At 43.5% G+C, this 27631-nt stretch overlaps 1 protein-coding gene and 1 long non-coding RNA gene across 2 annotated transcripts in view; one reads left to right on the top strand and one right to left on the bottom strand.

The window, feature by feature from the left end:
- The window catches only part of STK4 (serine/threonine kinase 4), a 336256-nt gene that overhangs the window by 173543 nt on the left and 135082 nt on the right, over window positions 1-27631 (bottom strand). The window lies entirely within an intron of this gene.
- On the top strand, window positions 8039-10662 carry LOC144232413 (uncharacterized). The gene is made up of 3 exons (XR_013335384.1): window positions 8039-8363; window positions 9684-9774; window positions 10522-10662. It is a non-coding gene; the product is annotated as an uncharacterized LOC144232413 (long non-coding RNA).

The raw sequence follows: 27631 nt of genomic DNA, 5'->3' as shown, positions 1-27631 counted from the left end.
TGACTCTTGGTTTCAGCTCGGGGCATGATCTCATGGTTTCTTGGGTTCGAGCCCTGCATTAGGCTCCACACTGACAGTGCAGAGCCTATTTGGGATTCTCTCTCTCTCTCTCTGCCCCTCTCTCACTCATGCTCTCTCTGTCTCTGTCAAAATAAATAAATTAAATTGTAAAAAGTCTCTTATGGTTTGCCTCCCTCTCTGTTTTTTATCTTATTTTTCCTTCCCTTCCCCTATGCTCATCTGTTTTGTTTCTTAAGTTCCATATATGAGTGAAATCATATGATATTTGTCTTTCTCCGATTGACTTATTGCGCTTAATACATTCTAGTTCTATCCACATTGTTACAAATGACAAGATTTCACTCTTTTTGATTGCTGAGTATTATTCCACTGTATGTATATATGTATACATGTATATATAGACCTGTGTGTGCGCTACATATATATATAACATATATATATATATACACACACACACACCACATCTTCTTTATCCATTCATTCATTGATGGACATTTGGGCTCTTTCCATAATTTGGCTATTGTTGATAGCATTGCTATAAACATTGGGGTGCATGTGCCCCTTCAAATCAGTAGTCTTGTATCCTTTGGATAAATACCGAGTAATGCAATTGCTTGGTTGTAAAGTAGTTCTATTTTTAGCTTTTTGAGGAATCTCCATACTGTTTCCCAGAGTTGATACTTCACTTTCTAAGATGAAGGCACGCGCAGTACTTTTCTCTGCATCTTTCCTCCCTGCTTCTGTTTTCCACCTTTTGTCAGCCTGGTTGATTTCAAAAGTTCCCTTGGGGCGCCTGGGTGGCTTAGTCGGTTAAGCGTCCGACTTTCGCTTAAGTCATGATCTCGCGGTCCGTGGGTTCGGGCCCCGCGTCGGGCTCTGTGCTGACTGCCAGCTCAGAGCCTGGAGCCTGTTTCAGTCTGTGACTCCCTCTCTCTCTGACCCTCCCCTGCTCACGCTGTCTCTCTCTCTCTATTGAAATAAATAATAAAAAAAAAAGTTCCCCACCCCCTTTTAGTTGAGTGTAGCCACGTGACTAGCGCTGGCCAGTGGCTTGTGGGAGGGAGTGAGACCTTTGTTACGCTAGGCTGGAGCACTTACCGGCTGTGTGAGTTTCCCAGCCCATACGCAGACACACACGGTCTTCTGCCGGCCGCCACACCTGCCACATGGAAGAGCCCCCATTAGTCTGAGTCCTGGGAGAGCAGAGCACCCTTACTTGTATACAGTCAACATGTAGTATGAGTGAGATGTGAGTCTTTGTTGTCCTAAGCCTCTGAGGATTTGGTGGTTGTTTTTTTTTTTAATTTTTTAATGTTTTGTTTATTTCTGAGAGGGAGAGAGGCAGCATGAACAGGGGAAGGTCAGAGGGAGAGGGACACACAGAATCCGAAACAGTCTCCAGGCTCTGAGCTAGCTGTCAGCACAGAGCCCAATGCAGGGCTCGAACCCATGAACTGCGAGATCATGACCTGAGCCGAAGTCGGACGCTCAACCGACTGAGACACCTGGGCGCCTCTTGGCGGTTATTTGTTACAGCAGCAGAGATAAGCACATACTAACTTATGCAGTTAACATTATTATAGTCTGTCCTGCAAATGCAGGCATAACTTTAATGTTTTCTCCATACTTTAAACAAAGATTCCAAAAAAAAAACAAACTTTCTCTGTCCTGGCAAGTCTGAAAATGTCTTTATTTACCCTCTTACTTGATTTTGTTCGGCTGTGAATAGAATTCTGGGTTAAAAATCTCTTTCAGAACTTTCAAGATACTGCATTGTGGACATCTGGCTTTTGACTTTGTTAAAAAAAATTTTTTTAATGTGTTTATTTTTGAGAGAGCATGAGCAGGGAAGGGGTATAGAGAGAGGGAGACACAGAATTCAAAGCAGGCTCCAGGCTCTGAGCTGTCAGCATAGAGCCCGATGTGGGGCTCAAACTCATTGAGGGTGAGATCATGACTGGAGCTGAAGTTGGACGCTTAACCGACTGAGCCACCCACATGCCCCTGGCTTTTGACTTCTGATGAGAAATCTGACACTGGTCTGAGCTTTTTTCTTCATAGGTGAATATATTTTCAACTGATAAAAAACTTTTCTAAATCTTTAAAACGTGTTGTGTCTGATTGAGTCTCTTAACTTTTTTCTCATGTTTTCTCTCTGTCTTTTCCATCTCTGTCTTTTTGTTCTATGCTGGGAGGACTTTCCTCAACTTTGACTTTACACCATCTATCAGTTTTCACTTTAGCAATAATATAGGAGACATTTTAATTTTTATGTAAGTGTATCAAACAGAAACAAAAGCACGAATCATCAGAGTATAAATGGATGAATTATCACTGTCAGTAAACAACACCGAATCAAGAAATAGATTCTTCTCAGAAGTCGTCGGCCCCCTGTGCTCTTCCCGACCCCCACCCCCACCCCTTTTCCCCCAGAGGTTACACATTCTTCTGTTCTACCACTGTTAGTTCCTTTTGTGTGTGTGTGTGTGTGTGTTTTTTAACTTTTAATGTCTATTTATTATTGAGAAGGAAAGAGAACAAGCAAGGGAGGGACAGAAAGAGAGAGAGAGACACAGAATCTGAAGCAGGGTCCAGGCTCTGAGCTGTCAGCACAGAGCCTGATGCGGGGCTTGAACTCAGGAACTGTGAGATTGTGACCTGAGCCAAAGTCAGATGCTTAACTGACTGAGCCACCCAGGCACCCCTAAGGATTTGTCCTCTTGAGGTTCCGGTTCAGTTTCCTCAGCTGTAAATTGGGAGTAAAGACATAAGTGAAAGAATGTGCTGGATTACAGGTGCCTAGTATGTGTTTGTGAAGTCTACACGGCCCATTGTGGCCCAAATCACTCTCACATATTTATCTCACTTCTGGCAAGATAGGGCACAAAAGTAGATGATATAGTCAATTAACCAGACAACTTGTGGTCATGGGATCTGATGTCAGGCAGACTGGGAGGTGAAAAGCCACTGAAGAGGAAGAGGGACATTTTTTCCAGACACTTTTTTTGACAACAAATGAGAATTCCTGACGTTACATGTCCTCACCAACATCTGGTGTTGTCAAAATTCTGGAGTTTGAGCCTCCTCAGGGTTGAGTGATGGTGTCTCATTGCATTTATTTTGCATTTCCCTAATGATGTATGATGTGAAACATATCTTCACATGCTTACTTGCCATGTATATATCATCTCTATTTTTTTAAGAGAGAGAGAAAGAGTGCAATCAGGAGAGAGGGGCAGAGAGAGAGAATCTCAAGCAGCCCCCACACTCAGCACGGAGCCCCACACAGGGTTCGATCCTACAACCCTGAGCCAAAATCAAGAGTCAGACCATCAACTGACAGAACCGCCCAGGCGCCCCCTATATATCATCTTTGGTGACGTGTCTAGTAGGGTCTTTGATTTATTTCTTAATTGATTGGTTTTCTTATTGCTCAGTTTTATAAGTTCTTTGTGTATCTTGGATCCCAGTCTTTATCAAGTATGTCTTTTGCAAGTATTTTCTCCTTCTCATTCTCTTCACATTGTCTTTTGCAGAGCAGTTTTAAATTTTAATGAAGTCCAGCTAATCAGTGATTTACTTCCTGAATTGTGCCATTGGTGTTCTATCTAAAAAGGCATCATCCCTCTCTCTCTCAAAATAAATAAATAAACATAGAAAAATAATGCCTGGGTGGCTTAGTGGGTTAAAGCATCTGACTTCTGATTTCAGCTCAGGTCCTAATCTCATGGTTTGTGGGATTGAGCCCTGCATCAGGCTCTCCACTGATAGCTCAGAGCCTGCCTGGGATTCTCTCTCTCCCTCTCTCTCTCCTCCTCCCTGGGCACTTACGCACAGACACTGTCTCTGTCTCTGTCTCTCAAAATAAATAAATAAACATTTAAAAAGCCATCACCAGGGGTGCCTGGGTGGCTGTCAGTTGAGCGACCGACTTCAGCTCAGGTCATGATCTCACGGTTCTTGGGTTTGAGTCCCGCGTCGGGCTCACTATTATTATCAGAGCAAAGCCCACTTCAGAGCCTCTGTCTCCCTCTCTCTCTGCCCCTCTCCTGCTCGTGCTCTCTCTCCATCAGAAATAAATAAACATTAAAAATAAAAAGCCATCACCAGACCCAAGGTTTTCTCCTGTTATCTTCTAGGAGTGTGGGATACAGTATAGTTTTAATCTAACCTGTGGCTGTTGCGCTATGCACTTGGTTTCTGACAATGCCCTTGGCATATTGTCCTCTTATGGTCTGGGAAGTGTTAACATTCTGCAACCTTCTCCCCTTTATCTTGCTGAGAAGGCAGCTTCAGCCCTGCATTTAAAACCTCCCAGTACTTATGTCTACCCGATTACTTCCCCTCTCTTTACAAGTCTTCTTATCAAATTCAATTGAGACTTACACTTCTGTAACCAAGATTTGTTTGAGTCTACACAGGCTTAGAAGCTGATGTCTTCTCTCCGAGGGGGATTACATTTACCAAGCGCATGGGACTGACGTGGAAAATCAGAATGTCAACGTATTCACTGATAACAAGAAATATAATTGCTAAGAAGACTGGAATCATCTCGTCAGCATGGCCAGCACATTCTTTCCTGAAGGCAGATCTAGGTGAAAAGCCAAATTGTACAAAGAAGGTGGCTTGGTGAGCATTTGATCATCCAGTTCTACTGATGAAGAGCCTACTGCATGTCAAATATTGTACCGGACACTAGGTGGAGAATAGTGAGTGAGAGAGACGGGGCTCTATGCTCACAGGTTCTAAGGCCCTGGGAGAAGACAGGCCCTGAACAGGTAAAAAAAACCCTCTAGGTTAAAAAGACTGTACACCTTAGCCTCTGCTTCCTCCTTGAACCTGTGAAAATAACAGTACAGGAATTTTTTTATGTTGATTTATTTTTGAGAGAGACAGACAGCATGAGCAGGGGAGGGGCAGAGACAGAGAGGGAGACAGAATCTGAAACAGCTCCAGGCTCTGAGCTGTCAGCCCAGAGCCTGACGCAGGGCTTAAACTCGGGAATGGTGAGATCATGACCTGAGCCGAAGCCAGACGCTTAACTGACTGAGCCACCCAGGCGCCCCGTCAGTACAGGAATATTCTTTTAAGGCAACACATGCAGACAGAGGTCCGCAAAGCATGGTCCACGGGCCAAATCTAGCCTGCTGCCTGTTTCGGTACAGCCTGTCCTGAGAATAGTCCTATATTTGCAAATGGCTAGAAAAAATCAAAACAAGAATAACATTCTGTGTGACACGTGAAAATGATATGAAAGTCAGATTTCAGTGTGCATAAATAAAGTTCTGTGGGAGCACGGCCATGCGTTCCAATGCAGGTCCCGTGTATTGTCTACTGCTGCCCTCGCGCTACAATGACATAGTTAAGTAGGTGCGAAGGAGGCCATATGGCGTGCAAAGCCAAAAATATTTACTATCCGGCCCTTTACAGAAAAAAGAAAAGCCAACTCCTGTTCTAGAACAGCACCGTTCAATGGACCATTCTGTGATGACAGAAATGTCACGTACCACCATCTGATACGGTAGCTGGCCACTAGCTCCACGTGGGTACTGGGTACAACTGAGGACCTGAAATTTATTTTTTTATCTTAATTAATTTAAATCTGAATAGCTGGCAGAAGCCGCTGTGTTGGATGGCCCAGTGGTCGACTATGACAGCAGGGCATCTGGGTTGGGAAACACCACGTGTAGTGGAAGATTGGGCATCAGTGGGAAAGCAGGGGGATTAAGTGAAAGTTTCCATACGGAAGGTTGGCATACCCCACCCAGCCTTTTCCTTACAGGCTGCTTTCCTGACCTAGATTCCAGAATGTTGGCAGGGAGAATTACACTCTCCTAAAAAGAAGCTACAAGAACCATCTCTGGGGAATTTGACCAGCTCAAGAGGAAGAACCTAAAGATGGGTTGGGGGCTTCCTAAAAGTCATACTGAATTGGCTGTGTGGATAGACCTCCTGTCAATCACAGAGCATCTGATAAACTTTAGTCTAGGTCCCACCCTCCCATATGAGCAGACAGCCAGGGGCCCTCGTACATTTGAGGAACAATGTAAATGTGAAAGAGACCAAAGAAACAGATGAACAGATCTAAGCAAAGATCTACGGGAACACATATTTTGTTAAATTTGGAGGTCTATGATGCCGGATGAGAAAAATGGTCCTTATTTTCACTGAGTTCAAGGTAGCATTTCCTTCACTTACAAACACAAGCAACAAACTAGTAGTAGTATTAGCAATTCCGGTGACTTCATCACCAATAGAAACCAGATATTGATTTTGCTATCATAAAGCTATTGTTGGAGTCATTTCATAAAATTGTTTATGCTCGTCACGACTTTGAAATGATGGTAGTCATTAGACACACTGCTAAATCTTCTAATATAGAAGCACATATGTCACTCTATGACAGATTTGTTTTTTAAATATTTTGATAACTGTGTTTTGATATAAATGATTTCCTTTGTAGTCCTGTGCATAGAAGTTTATTCGTTTAAAGATATTATGGTGAGGAAAGGTCCACAGTCTCCACCTGACTGCAGAGGGGTCCAGGGCACGGGGAGGGTTCTCTTTAGGAGGGATGGGGAATGGAGATACTAATCAGCAAGCACTATGCACCAGAGTTTAAACCTCATAATTCTAAGAGTAATTATTGTTATTTTGATAGCTTTCATTAGTATTTACAGTATTCATTGTGTCATTTCAGTGGAGTATTTGGAGGGAGGAGGGATGAATAGACATAATCAGCCCCCTTGACCCAAGAGTTCAGTTTTCTGTCCTAAATATAGTACGCGCACCTCATAAACAAAGAGAAAAGTACAAAGAAGACAACAAAAATCACCTCCAACCCCACTACCTATTTGGTGAACATTGTTGTAGGCAGCATTGTGTGTGTACACACATAAAATACATATAAATCCACGCAAATATATAAACATCAGTATATGTATAAAGATGTATACGTAATTTTAGGGGAGCCTGGGTGGCTCAGTCCATTCAGCATCCGACTTTTGGTTTCACTCAGGTCATAACCTCCCGGTTTGTGGGATCCAGCCCCAAGTTGGCTCCAAGCTGACAACGCAGAGTCTGCTTGTGATTCTCTCTCTCTCCCTCTTTCTGCCCCTCCCCTACTCATGCACGATCACTTGCTCTCTAAATAAATAAATGTAAAATAAAATGAAAGAGATAGACATAATTTTTAACAAAACCAGAATCAAAGTACACATTTATTGTTGTTTTATTTTTTACTACACATTTATTATTATTATTGTATTTTTTACCCTGTGTTTATCTTCTATGGTAATAACAAGAATTGAGGGGGGGTAATTGTTTTCACCAGTAAGTTAAGGTCACTGAGACGCAGTTAAAGCCTGGTGCGTGATCACATGTGGTGAGAGAGAAAGAAATCTCTTGGTCATCCAGAATGACTTACTCTTCAAGGACTTCATGTCTGTGAGGGGGGATCCCTGGAGTTCACCTGGGCTGAGAGAGCTTCATCCTCCAAGCTGCACTCACCTAAAAGCTTGTGACCCAAAATCTTAGTGATTTCGGGGGAGTCTAGCTCAGGTGTAGGTGACCCATATGCCAAGTCCCAACAGAGATCCGCTGAGAAACTTCAACTGAACTGTCACTCTTGGAGGCAGGAATCTGGCACATCCTGGGCTCCTTTCTTTATCTGCATTCTGATTCCTTTGGGAAGCAAATGGGAGCAGTTCTTCTCATTAATTCCAAATACAGCCCTCCGTGGGCACCACGTGCTGCGGTGGACAGATGGAAAGCCATCCACACAAAGTCTGACCTCTTCATCCTGTCTGGCTTCCTGGAACTGGAGGAAGATGAGACAAAGTGGGCTTCCTGAGGTCAGTCCCAGAGTTGATTTAATCTGCAGGATCCCAAAGCTTGGCAGGGCTACATCAGAATCACCTGAGAAGCCTGTTGAAAGCAGTGATGTCAAGGTTCTGATTCTAGAGTAGTGGATGTCAACCTTGGCTACTCATTAGAATCACCAGGGAAGCCTCTAAAAAAACAAAATGGCGGAGTAGTCATGTTATGGACTGAATGTCTGTATCTTCCCCCAAACTCATGTGTTGAAACCTCTCCCATCCCCTACCAATATGATGGCATTAGGAGCTGGAGCCTTCAGGAAGATTCGATGAGGTCACAAGCAGGAAGCCCTTTAATGGGATTAGTGTCCTTAACAAGAGTCACCAGAGAGCTGTGCTTCCTCTACCTGCTCTCCGCCTTGTGAGGGTACAACAAGGAGCTGGCAGTCTGCAGCCTGGGAGGGGGTCCTCACCAGAACCTGACCGTGCCAGCACCCTGATCTTGGACTTCCAGCCTCCAGGAGGGTAAGAAAGAAATTCCTGTTGTTTATCATAAGCCACCCAGTCTGTAACGTTTCTGTTAGAGCCATCGAGGAGCTACTGCTCAGATGAGGCGCTCGGAGCTCCTCCAGAGAAACATTGAAAAAGCAAGCAGAAACTGTCAGAACTAACTTTGTCAGAACTCTGGAAAACCGTCAAGGTTTATAGCAACCAAGTGACTGTGGAATGAAGGAAAAAGCAACTTGAAAACAGCTCAGTGCAAACAGGGGTGCCGTCTGAGGCAGAGTTGTGAACAGCCCGGCTGAGTGTTGAAGGAACACCCCAGCAGAGAGGCAGTCTGCAAATACTGAGTGGGGCGTGTGTGTGTGTGTGTGCGTGCGTGTGTGTGTGTGAGAGAGGGAGAGAGAGAGAGATTCAAGTATAGTTGATATATGATGTTGTATTAGCTTCAGGTGTGCAACGTAGTGATTCACCCTCTCTATACATTATGCTGTGCTCACAGCGTAGCTACCATCTACTCCCATGCAACTCTCTTACAATACCATTGACTCTGTTCCCTATGCTGTGCTTTTCATCCCTGTGACTTATTCATTCCATGACTGGAAGCCTGTACTCCCCGGTTCCCTTCACCCATTGTGCCCACCCCCTTCCTCTGTGGCGGCGACCACTTCTGAGAGGTGTGTTTTGTTTTGTTTTTAAAGTTTATTTATTTATTTTGAGAGAGAGAGAGAGAGCACCAGCTAGGGAGGGACAGAGAGAGAGAGAGAGAGAGAGAGGAGAGAGGATTCCAAGCAGGTTCCGTGTTATCAGTGTGGAGCCCGACGCAGGGCTCGAACCCATTAACTATGAGATCATGACCTGAGCCTAAATCTAGAGTCGGACACTTAACTGACCAAGCCACCCAAGGCGCCCCTTGTTTGTTTGGTTTTTAGTTCCTGGTGTCCGAGGAAATCTCTGTCAAAACTCAGTGGAACATGAGCTAAAGGAACAGAGAGATGAGTGACTGTATGGGAGCTTATGTTAATGTGCTCTAGCCGCGGTAGGAAGCTAATGCAGCGCCCACTGAATGTTAGCTCTGGCTATTGGGGAGGGACTTCAGCTTTATGTCACCCGTGGTTAGTGTGTTCAATAAATACTGATCACAATAGAAATAATGAATACTAGAACTCTCCGGAAGCGGTGTATCAGGATGTCTGTTCCGTTTCTGCTTGGCTGTTGGCATCTGAAGCATCTGAACATACTTTGTTCATTTTTTTTAATTAAAAAAAAATCTGAACCAGTTACTTTATTCCATTCCGTAGGCCTAATTCTACACTTTGGTGAAAGTTAATAATTTTTTAACAGGTAGAGGCGACGGTGAAATGGAACACACCCCAGGTTGGAAGTCCCAAGGCGGGGCCCCGGTCTCAGCACCACCTCTGTCTGGCTGTGTGACGTAGGTCATCTTGCCTCCCCTCTTTGGGTTCCATTTTCACTGTTTGGAAAATGAGGGAATTAGATCAATAATAACTCCCATGTGTCACATGCCTACAATGCAGTTTATACATATGGTCTCATTGGAGCCACACAAAAACTGTGCAAGGTATCACCCCCATTTTATGGTTGAGAAAACTGAGAGTGACTTGCCCAAGGTCACTGCGTATCAGGCAGAGCTGTGACTTAAAACCAGGACTGTTTGATAAGCACCTGTACCTTCCACATTTCGGAGGTCAACACTGTCCTTACAGAACAAGTTTATGTGGTGCCCGGTTTTCTCTGTACATCATAGTGACGTTGGTGGCTCTCTCTGGCTTCCCGCTTGAGGGCTCTGGAACCTGGTCCATCTCTTGTGTTTCTGAGAACCTCTGACTCAGCCCTTTGGAGACTTTCCTCACAACCATCTACTCCCCATCTCACCTCTGTGACAGACACTAGATGCCAAACCAATGTCTGGTCTATCCTTTTTACTTCGTAACAGAATCCTAATTTTGTTCGAGTAACATGTGCCCAGTTAAAAATACCTGCCCACACTCCCTTGCAGCTACAGGTGGTCCCCTGACCCAGTTCTGACCAATGAGATGTAAGTGGACATTTGGGTGGGGCTTCTTGGGAATCTATCTTCTTCGCACTAACAGGTGGGGGAAATCAGCAAGCACAAGCCTTTTCCTTATTCCCTTTGTTTTTATCCTTGCCTGGAATGTAGGTGAGGTTTCTGGGAGTGGAGCAGCCATCTTGTGACTATGAGGGTAGTGCCACCTGCTAAGGATGGCAGAGCAGGGAGACTGAAGAAACTTCTTTGTAATCAGTCCTCTCTAGCAGCCTGGATTGCCTAGACTCCTTGTCACATGAGAAAAATAAAGCTTTATGTGGTCAGATTTCTGTTCCGTCAAGTTCATACAACCCTAACTGACAAGTTCTCTGAGAAGAGTCTCTCCTCTGCCCTGTAGGCCTGACATGTGGCCTTAATAAGCACCTGTGGTGACTCAAAAATAGACCTGGGGGAAGAGAAATTGGCCATGGCTGTGATTCTGAACTTGCTGAGCCATCACCTGTTCAATCCATGCTCTGAAGAAGTGTCTGTTAATTACACTGTCCTCGGCCAGCCAGAGCGCAGGAGGCTGCGTGAGTGTGTTCTCAGGGAAGCACAAATATAGCTCTGTCTCCTTCCTGGCTTTTGCTGAGTGTGCAGCTTCAGCGTGTCTGGCAGCCCCAGCAAAGAATGGGGACGCTTTTCCTGGGAGCCTGAAGAAGGTGCTAGAAAACAGGGATGCTGGCAAGGCCTGGCTCAAGGAAACAGGATCTTCCCTCCCACCTCCTGCAAGGTGAGTCTTATACCTCCTAGTTAGCAGGTGACAAGACTTGATTGAGGTCCACTCTGAGGCTCAGAGACTGGAGTGACCATGTGTCAGTCTGAGTATTTGGTTGCATGCAACAGAAATGGACTCTGTGTAGCTGGAGAAAACAAATAGTGTGGGGGGAGAACACAGGATGACTCTCAGAATTTCCGGCAAAGCTGAAACACCAACTTGAACAAAGGGAACCATAGTTCCAGGTGGTCTGGATGGCAGAACCCAGCACTGGGATGACATCGCTTGGATAATGCACCCACCCCACAATTCCAGAGGGCAGGATGCCTTGACTGACCATCTTTCTAGATGGTGTTGGAAAAAGTGGTTTTCCTGGGGCTCCTGACTGCCTCAGTTGGTGGAGTGTGCAGCTCTTGACCTTGAGGTTGTGAGTTCAAGCCCCATGGCAGGTATAAATAAATTTATTGCTTACACAAATTAATTTTTTAAAAATCTGAAAAAGAAAAAGAAAAAAGTGGTTTTCCGGAAGCTACCAGAGGGTTCAAGTACTAGAAGAACAGCAAGGGGTGTTGGGTGGCAAAAAAAAAAAAAAAAAAAAATCCCATTGCAGGTAGTAGACAATTGGTCAAGGGGATGGGTTTGGGGAGCTGGCTGACCTTAGTTAAGATCTTAGCTCTGACATTTGGCCAAACCAATTAGCCTCTTAAGTTTCAATTTCCTCATCTGTGTGTAATGAGGATGAGTCACATTCAAATCTACTAGAACATAAGCTTTGTGTCCCCCACCCCCTCCAAATGTTCTATCCCCAGTACCTAGCAGAGTGCATGGCTTGTAGCTGATGCTAAGTACATATTTATGGAATGAGTGAATGAACTCTGCATTTGCCCCAGAATACCTCTTATGGAGGGAGCTATTTTGTTGCAAATATAATGTGATAGGTGCTTGAAGTGGAAAGTGAGCACCCCTGCTTCCTCACTGCCTCCCTCCGGGGAGGGAGGAGAAGGAAGAGAAATCTGGACAGATGCTTGCGGCAGATAAAAGGACGTCCACTCTGCAGACTCTTCCCCTGACACACTCCCCACCAGCACGCTGACCTGCTTACTCACTTCAGTCACTCTGCCCTCGTCCTCACAAGCGAGGCTCTTTCACTGAGAACAACAATCCCACGTTGAGTGCAGGATAGATTCATTCTAGCAATCTCCAGGACTTCCCGGCATAATGTTGGCGTGTTACGCACTGCTGATAGGTTTGATGGGTTAAGAAGTCTAAAGTCACCACGCCCCTACATTTCCCAGTGAATCACCCATGACACAGAGTGGCAAACAGAATAAAAACACAGCCCTGGAGAATGTGTGCATTGTTAAAACAAAACACACACCCGGCAGGACAGCACTGGTGAAATGAATGCATTTCGACTTTCTCAGTCATGTTTTCATTCACCAATCTCAACAAGATGAAATTCTGAGTAGTTTTGTTCCCCAGGGCACTGTAGAAATACAAAGCATAAAAGAAAGAGACCAAATTTGAAGAAGTAAGGATTTGGGTATCCTTGGTCCCTCCAATAACCAGCACCTTTGTCATATTTGTTGTCACCCTCAGAATTCTGCCATCACCATGACCCCCAGTTACCACCATCACCGCCAGCTGCCGTCAATACCGCCACCAACAACCCAGCCAACCACAGTGTTGCCAGAAGCAGCAGCAGCACCACCACATCTACCACTTGTAGTATTTCCATCTCCATCATCTTCACCATAAAAGTTATCATCAATATTGTTTTCACTACATAGTAAATGACACTGGGTGCCCTTCACCAGGCTGGTGCCCTCATCTCCTAACTGCCATGAGAGTTGGTTGCTCACAGCTCATGGCTACCCCCTTCTGAGAATTCCCCTCAGCCAATGGAACTGCCTTGACAGGAAATGCCTGCGAATTTGTGCCCCGGAAGTCAGCCTGTACCCAATGACCAACTAACTGGATGTACAAGTCCCCCACCGCCTTGCCTCAGGCTGCGACAAGTCTCTTTGGAATTAGGCAGTGGCTAGACTTGAGCTGAACCCATATTTTTTGCCTGCCTTTCTCTCTTTGCCTACCCTGTTCTTGGAGAAATTCCACCTTGCACAGTGGTATGCTAGAGCTGGCCAGCTCTAGCTCATGAGGGTCAACTGCACACTTTCTTCTCAACTCTGTTGAGTGCCATTGAGTTGATGGCCTGGAATCAGACATGGTGGGAGTACTTACACCATGGAAACTGGCAAAAAAAAATTTTTTGTTATTGTTTATTTTGAAGCGCTAGTTGTTAAATACTTGCTGGCATACCAATTGACACGGGTCAGCCATACAATTCCAAACGCTTGTTGGAATGCCAGCCCTAAGTTGTCACTTAAGGGGCTGAGGTAGACTCCTACTCCTGGGGGCACTTATCCATAAGCTACTAGTGGCATATGAATTATGTGGTGAGAAAAAAATGGCTTAGGTCACCAGGTGTCTCGTGGAACTGGGTAATCAATAAGTTGTGTCCAGTTGGCAAGAAGAATTGAATAATGCTAATAATCATAGCTGCTGTTTATTGAACACTAAGCTAAATTTGTGTTGTGCTAAGCACTTTGCATGAATTATTCTTGTATAAATCTTATAATACTACTTGCAGGAATATTATCACTCCATTTTATCAGATTGAACCAGCTCAGGGAAGTAAAGTCCTTGCTTAAGGCCACAAGAATTAGGTGCAAGAATTAGGATTTGACCCTCAGTCTTTTTGACTCCAGAGCCTGTATTCATAGCCACTTGTGAAACATACCTGGGGGTCCAGATAGGCAAAAACCACAGGCGCAATGATGGTAAGAGTGAGTAGAAACTAGATTAAGGTGAACGTGCTCATCAGGACACCTTGGTTTCAAGTTGCAAAAACTAAACTTGAATCAGCTTCAATAAAAAAAAAAGAATTCTTCAGGGGCACCTGGGTGGCTCAGTCTGTTAAGAGTCCAACTTCGGCTCAGGTCATGATCTCACAGTTTGTGGGTTTAAGCCCCGTGTCAGGCTCTGTGCTGACAGCTAGCTCAGAGTCTAGAGCCTGCTTCAGATTCTGTATCTCCCTCTCTCTCTGACCCTCCCCTGCTCACGCTGTCTCTCTCTCTCTCTCTCAGAAATAAATAAAAAACATTAAAAAAAAAAAAGGATTCTTCATTGGCTCAAATCTATTCTTAGGAGGAATGAAACTAGAGCTGGCCTTAGGGCTGATTGGAAGAAGAGTCTGGAATCCAAAACCATGCAATTCTCTCTCTCTCTCTCTCTCTCTCTCTCCTTTCCCTTTTCCCCTCTCACCTTTGTTTCTCTTTGCATCCTGGCTGGACGCATCCTAGGGAAAGGCTGTCCCAGCTACCCTGGGCCTTTGGTACCAATGGATTGCAGAGGATAATTGTCCAAGGTATCCAAAGGGTGGTGGCATCCTGAACCCAGAATTCATGCCAGGTGACTCTCTGATCAGTGAGGAGACACAGAGCTTAGAAGATGAAAAACGTTATGGATAATGGGTAGTCGCCACAGCTCATCATCATCTTTCCCCGTGATTAGAATTCCCATACTTGACCACGGTTCTTCCCAAGCAGGAGGTGGTGTGAAATGGAGGAGAGAGAGTGTGGGTTTGGTGTCACAGAGATCTAATTTCACACCTTGGCTTTCCCGTGCCCACCCAATACATTGCCTGAGAGATATTTGATGGTTAACTGGTAGTGTGGCTTTGGGCAAAGTCCCTTCACTTCTGTGAATCTGAATTTGCCCAAGTAGGTTGTGGAGATGATCATCATACTTAGTTGGCAGCATTACGAACATTACACGAGTGAGGTGTAAGCAGAGATGGTGCTTGGTTGGTGTTAGTTCCCACATCCACTCGCTTTCCCAACAGAATCAGCCCTCTTTCATTAGGTCATTTCTGACTAGGCTGGTGGGGTGGCTTCTACTCTTACCCAGGGATACGGGGGAAGGGAAATATATTATATGAAAACTATATGGATGCGGCTCTAATTCTTTGCTCTGCCAGCAGTTACATAAATCCCAAAGTCATCTCTATCTTTTCCTGCCACCCTGGCTGGCCTCCAGACCAATTAAACATTGATGGTGCAGCTATACTTATCTCCATCTCCCTCTCCCAATCAAGACTTGGACATCAATTCTCTCTTTCAAATAAAAAATTTAACCCTCACATTTTTGGAGTTCTTCGGTTTATGAAGCACTTCCGGATTCACTGACTTCGCATACTTATTATAGGAGTTAAGCAATATGGAAAAGTACAAAGAAGAAAGTGAGAAAGTCAAGTGATCAAGGTCAACATCACGAATGGTTGCCATATTACGGGCCCCTGCTATGGTGTGACAGGAAGAGCACATCACTCCCCCCAAACCTATAATCTTGGTCTAATCATGAGAAAATGGAGACTAGCCAACATTGAGGATATTCTACAAGATCTCTGACCACTACTCTTTGAAAGTGTCAAGACCATAACAGACAAGGAAAGAGTGAGAACCTGTCATAGGCCAGAGGAGAGGTGACATCTGAATGCAACATGGTATCCTGGTTTAGAAACTGGAACAGAAAAAGGACATCAGTGGAAAAATTGGACAATCCAAATGAAGTCTGTAGTGTAGTTAATCATATCATGCATATTACCCTGTTAATTTCATTTTGATAAATGTCCCATGCTTATGTAAGGATGTTAATATTAGAGCAAGTTGGGTGAAGAGTAAATGAGATGGTACCTTCTGCACTATCTTTGCAGCTCTTCTGTAAGTCTACAATTACTTCAAATTTAAAAGTCTAAAAACAAAACTGAAAGCACCTGAATTTTGCATAATTCAAATGAAATGGCCGTCATGCCCAACATCTTTCAATGCGTGTACACAGATAATCAGGAATAACTTTATCAAAATTGTTTCATATTATAATACTTTTATAATTATTATAATTTTAATTTTGAGAGATATTTCATATATTGGACTGGGATTTAATAGAATTTTTATAGATGAAGGAATATCTGAACTTTATGTAGCTCTTTTCCCACCAAAAACAATATTAGCTCATCAAAGACCCCTCTGGAAAACATTAAGAGGTTGCAGCCATTATTGTTTTTAAGTAACATTTCAATTTCAGATAGCGACTATCTGCAATGAAACATTGGCATTGTTTTTTTAAAAAATGTTTAGTGTTTATTTATTTTTGAGAGAGAGCAAGACAGAGTGAGAGTGAGGGAGGGGCAGAGAGAGAGACACAGAATCCGAAGCAGGCTCCAGGCTCTGAGCTGTCAGCACACAGCTCAATGCGAGGCTTGAACTCACGAACCGAGAGATCATGACCTGAGTCGAAGTCGGGTGCTCAGCTGACTGAGCCACCCAGGTGCCCTGAAACATTGGCACTGTTATACTTTTACCCACCCCTTTCCCCCAAACTTCCCATTTTGCATTAATTATGTTATTATGTTTACATTGCTGGGTGAAGCAGTTAGAGATGGCTTTTAGTCATGAGTTACAGAAAACAGTAGCTTAAATAAATAAGTAGTGAAGAGTTAGACAGTTGCTGCCTCTGGTTCAGGGACTCAAGAATTCAGGATTGGGGTCTCTGCAGGTCTCTTGGGGTTTTCCTCATGATTACAAAACAGCTGCTGCAGCTCCAGCCACCATGTCTCTATTTCACTAAAAGAAGAAGAAAATGGCTCTCTCAAGAAAGCTCTCCACAAATTCCTAGTCTGTTTCATTGGCCGTAACTGTGTTATCCACCTCCCCTAGTGGCAACAGAGGCTAGGAAATGTGGGATTTTTTTTTTTTTTTTTTACTAGGTACATTTGATGGACCCAATCTAAATTGGTATTTCTTAGTAAGGAAGGAAGAGCTGCTAATTCTCACAGTTATTTTTTCTCATTCTATATTTAGGCATATTTAATACTTATAGGTAATCTTATATACCAAAGCTTCTTTGTGCCTAAATTCTTTATTTTGATCCACTTCTTGGTTGGCAGGGTTTCATTGCCAGGGATGAGCTGAGGCTCAGGAAGCAGCCCCAAAAACCTGCCTTGCATCCCCTCTCATTTCTCCACCGCCCTGGAATCAGACTCTAAATGGAAAGAGAGAGTTGAGAGGGCCCTAACCTGGCTCCCTTATCCAGGCAAAAGCTGTCCCTTTAAAAGAGAGAGGAGGCAGAGCTGGCTTACTGCTGCCAGAAGAGGCTGATTGACAGCCAGTGTGCTCCCCGGAGGCCTGATGTCATCGCCAGTGAGCAACAAGGCATCTGACAACTGGTAGAAGAATGAGGAGTCCAGGAGCCGTTGCTGTGACTGGGGTGGCTCTGTGTGCCCCCCCCACCCCAGCAGGCATTTAAAGTTGCAGGAATTGATCCATCCCAGGCTCTTCAGGGCCTCTCTCTCAGCCTTACCCATTAGGCAGGGCGGGGCTCTGGGCTTCTCTCCTCCATTCTCTCTATCCTTGGAACCATGGCGTCCTGCCTGCAAGACTAGACTGCAGTTCCAGAATCTCCAGTCCACCCCCAGAGTGCCAGGTCTGGACCACACCTGGCCCTCAAGTGCATGCTTTCCTTCTCTCCCCTCTGATGATGAACTTGACACTATTTTTTTCCTAATTACAAAGGTAATACAGACATGGTATTAAAAAAAAAAAAAGGAAAGAAAGTACCAGTTGACTCTTGTACATCGCTGACCCCCACGCAGTTGAAAATCACATGCAACTTTTGACTCCCCCAAAACTTAACTGCTAATAGACTACTGTTGACTGGAACTCTTCTTGATCACATAAATGGTTAATTAACACATATTTTGCATGTTGTATGTATTATATACTGTATTCTTACAATGAAATGAGCTAGAGAAAAAGTGTTATTAAGAAAATCCTAAAAAAGAGGAAATAAATTTACAGTATTAGACTGTATGTATTAGAAAACATCTGTGTATATATGCACCTATGCAGTTCATGGTCAACCGTACAGAACAATATAAAGAATAAAGTGAAAATTATCCTTAGCAACAGTCACTGGTAACATCCTTCTGTTCTTTTCCTTTAAGACTTTTCCTATACATTTACCTATTTTTTTCTTTTTTAGAGAAACCTAACTTATATAAAGCACACACATTTTAATTATACAACTGGATTAATATTTATGTATGCATACACCATTGTGACCCCAGCCCAGATCAAGATTTAGAACATTTCCTGCACCCTAGCAGGCTTCCTAATTGACAACCCCTTCCCTTAATCTTGATCACCATAGTCCAGTCTTTCCTACTTTTGAATTTCATAAAAATGGTATAGATGCATTTTTAAAATTAAAATGGGACATGGCTGTTTTACATTTTTTTCAGTTCGTATATCATGAATATTTCCGTCATAATTTTTGCCAAACTTCTTTTTAATGACTGTGTTTTATCATCCGATTCTACATGATTTATTTAATTATCCTTCAATTCTTACACAATTAAGTTTATTTCTGAGTTTTTGCTATTTTAAGCAGTACTATGTAGAACATCACGTTTATACTTTTCAGGAACATCATTTTTATACTTTTATACTTTTCGATGTAGGATAGTGAGCTGGTTCAGAGCACGGGTTTTGGAGTGAAAGAGATCAGGGTTTAAGCCCTCATCAGTCACTTATTCAACAGGCTTGAATTTGTGCGATTTACAACACTTTGTTGAGCCTCAGTTTCCCCACCTGAAATGGACATGGCAATCCCCATCTCACTGTATGTGGCTGCGAGGCCTGACTGAGGTAAGTGTAAAGAGCTTAGCATATTGCCTGGCACAAAGTGAACACCCAGTAAATGTTAAGCTGCTATTATTCATCTTTGTGTTCACTTCTAATTATTTCCTTAGGAAAAATTCCTAGAAGTAGAATTGCTGGATCAAAGAGTGCTTGTCTTTAGGGTTTTTAATACAGTCTGCCAAATTGCCCTCCAGATAAGCTGTGCCAATTCACAGAACTACCAGCTGCGCGTAAGAGTGCCCTTCCACTCTCTCAATAATGAGTATCATCATAAAAAGAGAGTGAGAAAGAAAGAAAGAACAAAGAGAAGGAAAAAGAAAAAAAGAAACCTTGCTAATCAGATAAGGGAGGAAAATCTCTTGCTGTTTTGCTTTCTAGTGAGATTGACCATTCTCTTTCCTTATATTGGCCATTTGTTTTTCTTCATTTGGAGATTTGCCTGGTCAGGTGTTTTGCTGGTTTTTTTCTGTTGGGACACGTGCTGGTGTTTGAATAATGGGACTATTACCTGGTTTAAGAAGTCCTGTTCCACCCGGCAGGGGCTGCATTTCCTACAATAGGGCTTTGACCTTGGTCCCCAGTCCCACGTTCCTACCTTGGTGGTCTACCGATTCCCTGGTTCCCGTGGGCTCTGGCTTCTCTAGGCCCTTCCAGGACCTCTTGCTTTCTCACCATCTCATACCTTGCCAGCCTGAGATGCGTAGTGCCCAGAATAGCTAATATTGCAGTGTCTCTTTTTCCCTTTAAATGCAGGTTTGCTCAACATTTGTTTAGAAGAGAGGCTGGGCGATGCACAGAAAAAGAGCCGGGAAGGAAGAATCCTTACGGCAACAGGTAATTCAGCTCTGGCCCAGAACTTGCATAACCAGCTTAATGAAACTGGCACCCTGCAGTTCAGCAGACTTAACAGTGCAGTTAACAGTGTGAATCATCTCCTCTCTCCCCCAATACCCAAGTAGTTTAAATAACCCCTTCAAACAAGGGTAGTGGTACCCTTGGAAGGAATCCAGGGCAGTATTATTCTCTTCATCTCATTTCATATGTAAAGTTGTTTTAAAGTCCCAGATATACACAGCACCTGCAGTAGATTGGAACTCCTGGCAACTGCCTATCTGATTATTGGTTTCCTGGCTCTGCCTGATCCTTGTAGGGGCCTGGATTTCTGAAATCTTTGGGGTCATTCCTTGCCAAAAGAGGGTGATCCAGGAGACAGGGTCATGAAGGGAAGAGTATAAAAAAACCTGACGAGGGAATGTGGGTGGTTCACTTGGTTGAGTGTCTGACTTCTGATTTCGGCTCAGGTCATGATCTCACAGTCATGGGTTCGAGCCCTGCATTGGGCTCTGCACTGGGAGTGAAGCCTGCTTAAGATTCTCTCTTTCCCTCTCTCTCTGCCCTTTACACATACTCCCTCTCTCAAAAAAAATAAATAAATAAATAAAAAACCACCCAAAAAACAAAAAACAACCTGGCTGTCCTGAAAGAAGATACCATTACCATCTATTAAATTGGAGAATATTTTTAAAAAAGAGAAGGAAAGAGAATGAATTATCTAGAAATTAACTTAGCCAAGCATGTCAGAGAAATCTCACTAAAGGTGGTGTTTATTTCTTGGATAAATGGAGATGTGTTTGTGAAGGGTAAGTTACAACATTGTAATGGTGTCAATTTATATAATTCTAGTCAATATTTGGGGGAGATGAATTGGATAAACCAGTTTATTAATCAGTTTATCCAGTTTGCATGGCAGATAAGCTTCCATGAATAGCTAAAATAAGTAGTCTCAAAAAGAAAAAGCAAAGGAGGGGATCTAATCCTACCAGATATTAAGACATATTACAAAGTCTAATTTTTCAAAGTGTGCTATTAATGCAAGCACTATAGACCAATAGAAAAGAAGAGAAGAATCCAGAAAGGATGGATTATTTTAATCGTTTTGGGGAAAGTGGGTCCACTGTATGGAAAAAATAAAATAACATTCTATCTCATATCATGTAAAGATAAACTTCAGATGGTTTAAGAAGCTATAAAAAATTGAAAGGCAAATCTTTATGATATTGAGTTAGGGAAACATTTCTTAAATAAGATACAAAATGTCCAAACCATAAAGGAAATAACTGATGGATTTCTGCTCGATAAATGACATCACAGATAAAGTTAACAAATGATTAATAGACCGGGAAAAGGTAGTTGCCGCATATTTACAACAACAGACGGTTAAAAATTAAAATCTACATTATATAAGAAACTTAGGAGTAAATCAGTGAGAAAAAAATTTGGCAACCCAATAGAAAAATAGGCAAACTCACTTTCGGAGGAACTCAGGGAGTGAATAAATAAGAGGAGAAACCTCTTATTAGAAATCAGAGAAAGAAAAATCAAAACAACGACATTCTGCTTTAGATTCATCAGACCGGCAAAAAGAAAAAAAATCAAGTGCTGGCTAGGATGTAGGGAAATGAGAACCTAATTCCTTGTAAATTAGTGTAGCCACTCTGAAGAATAATTTCAAAGTATATATTCATGAAACTGAATATATTTTATTTTATTCATTTTTTAAAGTAGTTTATTGTCAAGTTGGTTTCCATATAACATCCAGTGCTCATCCCCACAAGTGTATACATTTTTTAATATTTAAAATTTTAATTTACTTTTATTTTTTAATGTGTATTTATTTTTGAGAGAGAGAGAGAGCATGCAAGTGGGGAAGGCACAGAAAGGGAGACAGAGGATCCGAAGTAGGCTCTGTGCTGATGGCAGAGAGCCTGACGCAGTGCTTGAACCCACAAACTGTGAGATCGTGACCTGAGCCCAAACCAGACACTTAACAGACTAAGCCACCCAGACACGCCAAACTCAATAAACTTTAATCCATTATTTTTCAAATTGTGGGTCATGGGCCATTAACAGGTTATAAAATTAGTGCAGTAGATTGTGATCAACATTCTAGAAAGGAAGTTGAATTAAATAGAATAAAACACGTCAGAATGTTTTTCTTATAATAAGGATAAGCACTATTTCACAAAACTTTGTTTCACCTGTGTACATGGAGGGAACCTTACCAGTCTATGATGGAGAAAATGTCTTTCTTATGATTGGTCACAGTCAAAAGAGTTGGAAAGGCACTGCTAACCTTGCTACTCAGCAATCACTTCTGCTTGGAAACTTTAGCAGAGAAAAAGAGAGAGGTATGAAGATATTCATTACAGTGTTATTTATAACTGCAATGTGATGGCAGCAAGTTACATCAGCCTGAAAATGAATCTAAACAATGGAGACAAAAATTGGAGAGTCGTTAAAACAAATGAATTTGAGGGGCACCTGCGTGGCTCAGTCGGTTGAGTGTCTGACTCTCAATTTCAGCACAGGTCATGATCTCATGGTTCATGGGATCAAGCCCCATGTTGGACTCTGTGCTGACAGAGAGAAGCTGGCGTGGGATTCTCTCTCTCTCTCTGCCCCTCTTCCACTTGCACACTTACATGTGTGCACTCTCTCATTCTCTCAAAATAAATAAACACTTGGAAAAAAATGGGGCACCTGGGTGACTCAGTGGGTTAAGCCTCCGACTTTGGCTCAGGTCATGATCTTGGTCATGATCTTCTGGCTCATGAGTTCAAGCCCCACATTGGACTCTCTGCTGTCAGTGCAGAGCCTGCTTTGGATCCTCTGTCTTCCTCTCTCTCTCTTCTTCCCCACTTGTGTGCTCTCTCTCTCTCAAAAATAAATAAACATAAAAACAAATGAATTTAAGTTACACCAATTAACACAGATCTCAGTTTAAGAAAATCAACAGTATTGGTTGAACAAAACAGGGTAAGAGAAAGTAATATACAGCACAGTAGGATTTACCGTGAGGTTTAATAAATGCCCTCCCAAAGCAGTATTATATATTGTTTGAGGATACACATATACACACAGAGTTTCCGAGGGTGGATTGCCAATGCTTATACATCTGACACGTCAGAGTGGATGTCTGCCAGTGGCGAGTCAGAACTACGTAATAATAGGACTATGGTGACAAACAACAAAAGGAATCACAAAAAGAATAGCTGATTTGAGAGAATGGGGAATGATGTCATATGCTTCTGGAGCGTGAAGAGTGATCCAATACTGTTTGGGAGATTTGTCAATACTTATTAAAATCTTTGAAATCATGCATCTTTTTGACCAGTGACTCCTCATCTAGAGAAGTCCTTATGCATGTGTCCAGCAACAGAACTGCAAGAGTATTTCTTTAAATTTTACCATGAGAGCAAAAACATTAAATCATATGAAATGTTATTCAGTAATTTAAAAGACTGACATTGAGGTGTATTTATTGCTGTGGGAAGATGTTCGTGATAGGAAGCTAAGTGGAAAAAAAAAAAACAAATCACAGGCCACGAAACTACTTAGAGTATGAGACCATTAAAAAAGAACTTGTGTGAAACACGGTCAAGGGGAGGGGGAAGGAAGAAAACACATCAGGTTAAAAAGTGGCTGGCTCTGGGTAGTGCGATGAAGATGATTGTCAATTTTTCCTTTCTGCTGCTTTTCTTCCCACAATTTCCTAAAATGTGCGAAAATTACTTTTGTGATAAAATTCACTTACTTTGATTTGAAAATCGAGCAGGCTATCCAGATGATTTGTCAAATGGAAGGAACTAGGTTGAGAGCAGAGAACGGGGCACAAAACTATCGATGGGAAAATAGGAGATAGGCAAGAAGGTCATGAGCAGGGAGGGCGAGAAGAACATCTAGAGAATGGAGGGTCTGGTGGTATCTTACAGAGACTCTGTAGCCTAGGGGCTTGGCCAGGAGGAGCAGTCAAGGTGCTGAGTCTTGGCCTTGACCCAGCCCTAGAGGCAGCTTGCCAGTCTTCAGGTGCCCAGTGGCCCGGCCTCCACCATGTCCTGGCAATGATCTTTCATCACTGTCCTGTTTGTCAGGCTGGGAGTAAAAATCTGCCAAGTATGAAGCTCTGTCCACCCCGTGGAACCTTAAGCCACTGTCCGCTTCAGCTGGATGCAGCCAGAATGAGACAGGGGAGGGCTCCCTGAGGGTCACATGTAATGGCCTCAGGTCTAGAGAGTGTATAAATGAGCCATCCAAATGGGCGGGACCTGGAGAAGCACTGAGACAGAATGTCTCAGTCAGATATTGCTGAGTATCAAATTACCATAAATGTAAGGGCCTAAACAACACACACACGCATACATTTATTATCTCACGGTTTCTGTGGGTTAAGATCTAGCAAGGCTCTGCTGAGTTTTCTGTGTCAGGGTCTCTTGGGAGGCTGCAGTCAAGGTGTCGGCCTGGGCTGTGGTCTCATCCGCAGGCTCGATGAGACAAGAATCTGCCTCCAAGCTCACCTGGTTGTTGGCAACGTTCAGTTTTTCTGGGCTTTTGGATGGAGGTCTTAGTTCCCAGTGGCCTGTTGCTAGAGGCTGCCCTTCGGCCTCCCCGACATGACCATTTGCCACATCAAGCATGCAAACTGGGAAAGGCAAGAGAGGATATGTTAACAATGTACATGTCACCCTCAAATGTGATATAATCACGGGACTGACATCCCATCACTTCACACATTACTTGTTAGAAGCAAGTCACAGGCCACGCCCACATTTAAGGGTATTTCGTGGCTGCCTAGTGCATGGGCACAGGTCCCGGGGGTGCAGGTCATCTTGGAGTCAGCGCACCCAGGGGGCAACCTGGAGAACGACAAGCTGAAACAAGAGGGTGTGAGGCTAAGGGGTGGGATGGGGCCCCCTGCTGATGGCATGTCCAGAACTTCTCAATTGTAGCCCTGAAAGAACATCCTGGGAAGCCCCCCAGCCCCAGGGGAACCAGAGCAGTTGGGCACCCTGCCCGGCAGGACACAGATGATTCTAGGTGGTGTCACACGACCAAAATTAGACAGTCTCCATTTCACGGACAATATCTTCATTTGGCGTTGCTGCGTCTCATTGCTTCTCTAATTTCTCAAAGAGATCTCTGGCTTCAGACTCAAGTGTTCTGCAGGCCACGGTATCTCCCTATAACTTAATGCTGTTTCCGTTTTGTCCTATTTACTTATTTGGTTACCTTCTATTTAGGGCAAGTGAATACTGGTTCTTCATTTAGAGTAGTGATATAAAAATTTGGTCTCAAATAAATGCATCTAAACAAAAAGCAAGCCAGCTTAAGGATTAGCAGCAAAAACGATACCTGTGGCTGACGCCCATTGCACAAATCCAGGAGGTCCATCCATACCGCCTGCCACTCCTGCCCTTTAGCACCTCTCTGACTGCATGTTGTGACATCTACTCCTTCATCCACATCAGCCACACTGGCCTCCTTTCCTCTTCCCCAGCACGGCAGGCACACTCCCACCTCAGGGCTTTTGCACTTGCTGTTCCCTCTGCCTAGAACATTGTTTCTCCAGCTGTCTATACGAGTCACCCCTTCAGGCTTTTCCTCAAATATCGCCTTCCCATGATGCCTTCCCCAGCCATCCTGCATGACATTATCGGTCCCCAATTATCCTTCTCTACTTCATATACTTTGTTCAACAGCACTTACTACCAACCAAACACTATAGCTTGTTTCTTGTTTGTTTGTTTTCCTTATTTCTCTTCTTCATTGTCTGTTTCTCCCCATTAGAGTATCAGTTTCATGAGGACAGACACTTTTGTCTGTTTAAATATTGTTTTCTGCAATCTCTGGGACCCAGAACAGTATCTGGCTCAAAGGAGGTGCTCAGTAAATATTTAGTCTCCAAGTGCTCTGTGATGTGTGCGTGAATCTGCCTGGTTCGCAGGTATGAGGTGGGGGAGATGGCTGCCTTTACTTATTCCTCTCCCACGTGTTTCTCCAGGGGTCCAGGAACTGCACTCATGTTTCTCCTTCCTATCTACCCCTTCCCCCCTCCAAGTCAGAAATAAAGACACCTGCCACTAAAATCAATATTTGGAGATGGCTTGAAGAAAGCTCTGGCTGAATCGGGGGTTACTTGATATTCAATAAAACATATTGAAGAGATGCAGGGAATGTCAAAGAGTCACTGGCAGGAAATATAGTCAGGTGAGTATATCCATGGGATGGTTTTGGTGGAAAAAAAAAATAAAACCAAAAAGCCCAAGGCAAAATGTATTAAAAAATAATGAAATATATATGCTAACGATTACACCAACCGACTAAGTAGGGCAGCTCCAAGGTTGGTTAATTCAGTGGCTCAATGACATCATTAAGGATCTGGGTTCTTTTACCTGTTCCGCCATCCACTGTTTCAGCTCTGTCCTAATTTAGCTTCCCTCCTGGCTGCAATAAGAATATGTCCAGCCATTGAAAAGATAATGTTTCTCTCTAGTGTCTATTTTTCGAGAGGGAGGGCACATTTCCAAGAAGCTGTTTGTCCCCCAAATCTCAATCACTTCTGACTGATCAGAACTGAGTCCTGGGCACACACCAAACACTGGAAAGAGGAATGTGATGCTCATAGTGGAGGGTGAATTGCCCAAATAAAAAGAGAGGAACGGGCAGGAAGTTGGGTTTGGGTAGGCAAGCCACCATGTAGGTTTCAGATGCCCTCATGAAGGAATGGAACCGAGAACTTTCGTATCAGACACCTGCTCCCCAGCTTCATCTCTACAGACTTCTTTTTCAATTTCCTGCTTCTCTGGGCAGTCTGGCTTTCTTTACTTGTATGGTCCATGGCCCACACAAGGCTCTGTTAGCCTCAACTTCTTCATTTCTTCTCCCAGTTGATGTACAAATATCCAGTAGTGAATGTATTAGTTAGGGAAGGATAACCACTGCCACAAACATATTTGAAATCTCAGAGACTTGAGATGATACCATTTTATTTCTGGCTTACAACACAGCCCAGTTTGGATGAGTGTGTGTGTGCATGTGTGTGTACATGTGTTTGTTGGTCAAGGTGACCCAAGAAAAGCAGCAAAATCTTGATCCTGGGGTTGCTGCCAGTGAAGCCTTGCCTCAGGGCAATCCAAACCAGGTCTGCTCTAAAGCTTGACTTCATTCCTTCTGTCTTCCTGTCTCCAAAGATTTCCCTCCCTCTCTCTTGTCTCTGCCTCTGCCTCTTTTGTTCTTGGGTCTCTCTGTTACTGTGTCCCTGTCTCTTTTCTCATCTCTCTCTCTTTCAACCCTTTGTTTCCTTTTTTCTCTGTGTCTTGACCAAAGTGGTGGTTTATTGGGGCAGAAATCACATGCCCTACCCAGTTTTTTCTCTGTTTTTTAATTTTTATTTTTTAAATGTTTATTTATTTTTGAGAGACAGAGAGAGAGAGAGAGGAGGAACAGAGGATCCAAAGCAGGGCTTGGCGCTGACAGCAGAGAGACTGATGTGGGACTCCAACTCATGAACCATGAGATCATGACCTTGAGATCATGACTTGAGCCGAAGTTGGATGCTTAACCAACTGAGCCACCCAGGTGCCCCTCTTTCTGTATGTTTTAAACCGTAATGCCCCTCACCAAATAGTAACTGAAGATGCTTTACTTCGTGAAGAAGTACAGACGGTATGTTCCTGACCCCACTTTGCTTCCTGTTCCCCCACGTACTTGTTCCCTGCCACTAGAGCATGTCAGGTGCTTCCCCAGCGGGAGAACAGAGACCGGAAGTCGTAGGAAGGAAGCAGCAGAAAGCAATAGACTGAGGCATACAGTAGCAACAGGTCCTGGCTTTGCTCCAGCTCTGTCTGACCCTCCAGATGACCCAGGACTGCCATCCTAAGGCTTTGGGGTGTCCCCTGGCCTGCTATAT

Source organism: Crocuta crocuta, unplaced genomic scaffold, assembly GCF_008692635.1.
Source record: "Crocuta crocuta isolate KB4526 unplaced genomic scaffold, BGI_CrCroc_1.0 scaffold477, whole genome shotgun sequence".
Classification (NCBI taxonomy): domain Eukaryota; kingdom Metazoa; phylum Chordata; class Mammalia; order Carnivora; family Hyaenidae; genus Crocuta; species Crocuta crocuta.
This window is presented reverse-complemented; position numbering and strand designations above follow the sequence as displayed.